The sequence below is a fragment of the Vanessa atalanta genome, unplaced genomic scaffold (assembly GCF_905147765.1).
Source record: "Vanessa atalanta unplaced genomic scaffold, ilVanAtal1.2, whole genome shotgun sequence".
Taxonomy (NCBI): Eukaryota; Metazoa; Arthropoda; class Insecta; order Lepidoptera; family Nymphalidae; genus Vanessa; species Vanessa atalanta.
In genome coordinates this window covers 10,001-14,860 of record NW_025919962.1, presented here as the reverse complement: position 1 = coordinate 14,860, position 4,860 = coordinate 10,001, and the positions used below count along the sequence as shown (strand labels likewise).

Sequence of the window (4,860 nt, the reverse complement as noted above, 5' to 3'; positions counted from 1 at the left end):
CAATAATTAACATATATAATTTTCGATACATTAACATTAACATTAACATTAACATTATATGAGCTCTATCTCGACTCTCCTTTCGATACACGAACGTTCGACGTTTTCATCGAGCACTTCGTTCGAGAAAACGTTCGTAGAGTAGGAGTAGAGCTCGTTGCGTTCGTTAGATTATTTTTTAATTTTTTTATAGAGATTCAATACATTTATGTCAGGATATTTTTTTAAAGATAATTTATATTTATTTATTACTTCATTATACATATTTTAAGGTATCAAGACTGATATGAAACTTAAAAATTATATTATTAACATTATTTACGCATTCGTAAATCGCGTCATGTTCTTTATTATTATTATTATTATATTTATTCGTCATCGTCATAATTATTATTTTAATTATAAAATATAATAATTTTAATTATAAATTTTTTTTTTTTCGATAAACGAATACCGGTGAAATTTAAATAAACGAAGATACAACTTTCTTTGTTGTTGTTGTTGTTGTTGTTTTTTTTTTTTTTTTTTTTATTGTTGTTGTTGTTGTTGTTGTTGTTGTTGTCGTTGTTGTTGCATTGACGTTGCATAATATCATATAATCATATACTATCTATAAAAATATAGAACAAAATAATCGAAGTTTTGGAGATTTTGGAGGGTTTGGGGTGTCAGTTGGGGGGGAGGGGGTTGGGGAGGGGGAGGGGGGGGGGGCGGATAGGGCTGCGTGTTCTGGGGTTCGTCGTCTTATGATATCAGATCGAATATGAGAAACATAATAAAATAATAATAATAATAAAAAAAAAAATACATTCCGTTCGAACGAGCCGAATGTCATACTCATCGTCAGGCATATATATGGAGTAGTGACGGTTCGAACGTCGAACATTCAAAAATTGATGTTAGACGCGAAGTGACCGGATCAGTACTCTTGTATAACGAAAAAAATGTTATTATCGTTTTCATTTGTCGTCTTTGTTGCGTGTCTTCTGGCGTGTCTCTCGATTCGTCGTATCGCGTTATATTATACTTTACGTAGTGTAACAACAAGTATGTACGTACGATTCGTCTCGACCGCTGGGGGATATTCACTGACACACGTGAAAATGATAAAAAGATTCTTATTCGTTCTGTAAAACTGTGCCGACCGACGGACGCACGTAGATCTCTCTGCCTCATGCGCTCTTCCTCTTATCGTCGTCGTCGTCGCTCTCGCTACAATCTATCCTCATGGAATAAATGTTGATTCATTGTAGTCGATCTGCGACGTCGCGACGATATGAGAAAACGTTAGAGACGGAGTTCTTAAAAGATTCAGTGTATTCGTATAGTGTGTATAATTTTTATATTATATATGAACGGTCGTTTCTAAAATTCTTTTTGTTAATTTTTACATTTATCATGTACAAAAAATACACAACCCGAGTATCGGTACGATCACTCAAACACCGGGCGTCGATCCCAATGTTTTACGATAATAATCGTTGAACAATACATACGTACACGTCGTGTGCGAAGTGTTATTTTGAAAAAAAAACTCGATCTCGTTTAGAACGTTCGAATTCGTGACCGTTATGTGTCATTATGTGAAGACGCCTCCGCCGCCGCCGCCGCCGCCGCTGTCGTCGCGTTATATATTATAGCGCACGCGCGCGCGCGTGCTTAAAGCGCGTTTGTGTCTCATATAAATTTTTATAAGAGTCAACCGTTAAAATCTATCGCGTCTAACGCGATCGACGATACGGTGAGACGCTCGTTTCATACTGTGCGTATATTGTACATGCATGCATAAGTTTGTGTGTATTTTATATGCGAATATGAAACGAGAAGAGTAATTGACGACTTCAACAAGTCTCGGTTAGCTCCCTGGTTGATCCTGCCAGTAGTTATATGCTTGTCTCAAAGATTAAGCCATGCATGTCTCAGTGCAAGCCGTATTAAGGCGATACCGCGAATGGCTCAATATATCAGTTTTGGTTCCTTAGATCTTACTCAGTTACTTGGATAACTGTGGTAATTCTAGAGCTAATACATGCAATCAGAACTCTGACCAGTGATGGGATGAGTGCTTTTATTAGATCAAAACCAATCGACGGAGGGCGTCTCGTCCGAAGTCGTTAATTTTGATGAATCTGGATAACTTTTGCCGATCGCATGGTCCAGTACCGGCGACGCATCTTTCAAATGTCTGCCTTATCAACTTTCGATGGTAGTTTCTGCGACTACCATGGTTGTCACGGGTAACGGGGAATCAGGGTTCGATTCCGGAGAGGGAGCCTGAGAAACGGCTACCACATCCAAGGAAGGCAGCAGGCGCGCAAATTACCCACTCCCGGCACGGGGAGGTAGTGACGAAAAATAACGATACGGGACTCTTTCGAGGCCTCGTAATCGGAATGAGTACACTTTAAATATTTTAACGAGGAACAATTGGAGGGCAAGTCTGGTGCCAGCAGCCGCGGTAATTCCAGCTCCAATAGCGTATACTAAAATTGTTGCGGTTAAAAAGCTCGTAGTTGCATTTGTGCGCCGCGCTGTCGGTGCACCGCATCCGCGGTGATACTGACACGTCTGCGGAGCATATCGTCGGTGAGCCGGCGGTAAAACGCCGGTTCAATATCAAAATCCTATCGCGGTGCTCTTCAGTGAGTGTCGAGATGGGCCGACAATTTTACTTTGAACAAATTAGAGTGCTCAAAGCGGGCTCAAAATGCCGCTTGAATATTTCGTGCATGGAATAATAGAATATGATCTCGGTTCTATTTTGTTGGTTTTCAGAACTCCGAGGTAATGATTAATAGGGATAACTGGGGGCATTCGTATTGCGACGTTAGAGGTGAAATTCTTGGATCGTCGCAAGACGAACATCAGCGAAAGCATTTGCCAAAGGTGTTTTCATCAATCAAGAACGAAAGTTAGAGGTTCGAAGGCGATTAGATACCGCCCTAGTTCTAACCGTAAATATGTCATCTAGCGATCCGCCGACGTTACTACAATGGCTCGGCGGGCAGCTTCCGGGAAACCAAAGATTTTGGACTCCGGGGGGAGTATGGTTGCAAAGCTGAAACTTAAAGGAATTGACGGAAGGGCACCACCAGGAGTGGAGCCTGCGGCTTAATTTGACTCAACACGGGAAATCTCACCAGGCCCGGACACCGGAAGGATTGACAGATTAATAGCTCTTTCTTGATTCGGTGGGTGGTGGTGCATGGCCGTTCTTAGTTGGTGGAGCGATTTGTCTGGTTAATTCCGGTAACGAACGAGACTCTAGCCTGCTAAATAGGCGTCGTCATTTAGGTGTGCTCGATTTCGGTCGAGCAACTCACTGGCGGCGTATTAAAATTCTTCTTAGAGGGACCGGCGGCTTCGAGCCGCACGAGATTGAGCAATAACAGGTCTGTGATGCCCTTAGATGTCCTGGGCCGCACGCGCGCTACACTGAAGGAATCAGCATGTTCTCCCTGGCCTAGAGGCCCGGGCAACCCGTTGAAACTCCTTCGTGCTGGGGATTGGGGTTTGCAATTATCCCCCATAAACGAGGAATTCCTAGTAAGCGCGAGTCATAAGCTCGCGTTGATTACGTCCCTGCCCTTTGTACACACCGCCCGTCGCTACTACCGATTGAATGATTTAGTGAGGTCTTCGGACCGACACGCGGTGGCTTCACGGCCGTCGGCGTTGCTGGGAAGTTGACCAAACTTGATCATTTAGAGGAAGTAAAAGTCGTAACAAGGTTTCCGTAGGGGAACCTGCGGAAGGATCATTAACGTAAATTATCAATCTCGAAAGAGTGCGATAATGAACGATAATAAAATTCTAAAACACAAATATCGACGTTCGGAATGTGTCGTTTCGATGCGAGGACGCGATTCTCACTCTCTCTCTCTCACACAGCAGTGTGTCCGAGTCAGAGTCCAGAGTCGTGTAACGCGTCCTATTCTGATATTTTTCGATGTCGATTTCGAGGAAAGTACGATGTGTTAACGCACATCGTCATCTTCAAATAAAATGTATATTTCTTTTTTTTTTTTTTGTACTTTTTTTTTTTTTTAACTTTTTTTTTTTTTTTTTTAATTTTTTGAATTTTTCTCTGTATACTAAAAATAAGAGAAAAAAACGAAAAAAAAAAAAAAAATAAAAAAAAAATAAACTCATATCACTGGCGTATAGAATCGTTCGAGTGATCGTAGAAATTATAAAAATAAAACAAATTAAAAACCATTACCCTGGACGGTGGATCACTTGGCTCGCGGGTCGATGAAGAACGCAGTTAACTGCGCGTCATAGTGTGAACTGCAGGACACATTTGAACATCGACATTTCGAACGCACATTGCGGTCCGTGGAGAAACATCCAGGACCACTCCTGTCTGAGGGCCGGCTGTATAAAAATATAAACCACACTGTTCAATGTTTAATGTCGTAATGTCTATTATTTCGTAACCGACTCAATAGACTGACTGACGTTTCTCGAACATATGACGGTATCCGCGTTCGATGTGTTATATTACGTGTTTAAATATACTTAATATAAATCTCGTTCTCGGTCCGTTCAAATATAACAAATACGATGTGTATGTATGTTTACGTTTACATGCGTGTGTGTGTATATATTATTTATATTTTTATATACGCGTTCGTGTGTACGTTTACGTCACGGAGTTTCGTTATGCGACGTCAGAGAGACTGAGAGCGTCGCTCGTCGCCAGACGAGGAGCGCCCATCTCCGACCTTTCGATCGTTTCATTGAGTTGTTCTCGATCAAAGAGGGTAATCGGAGTTTAGGTGATCTCTTCGTCTCGTGATTATCGAGTACGTGCGTTTCTTTTGTTCATACTCTAATGTCAAAATTTCGAATACAAAA

At 41.4% G+C, this 4,860-nt stretch overlaps 2 non-coding genes across 2 annotated transcripts; both read left to right on the top strand.

Moving 5' to 3' along the window:
• Window positions 1-1,860: 1,860 nt before the first annotated feature.
• Window positions 1,861-3,763, top strand: LOC125076471. Its single transcript, XR_007120430.1, has one exon. It is a non-coding gene; the product is annotated as a small subunit ribosomal RNA (ribosomal RNA).
• A 456-nt stretch (window positions 3,764-4,219) lies between these two features.
• Window positions 4,220-4,376, top strand: LOC125076469. The gene has a single exon (XR_007120428.1). It is a non-coding gene; the product is annotated as a 5.8S ribosomal RNA (ribosomal RNA).
• Window positions 4,377-4,860: the final 484 nt, after the last annotated feature.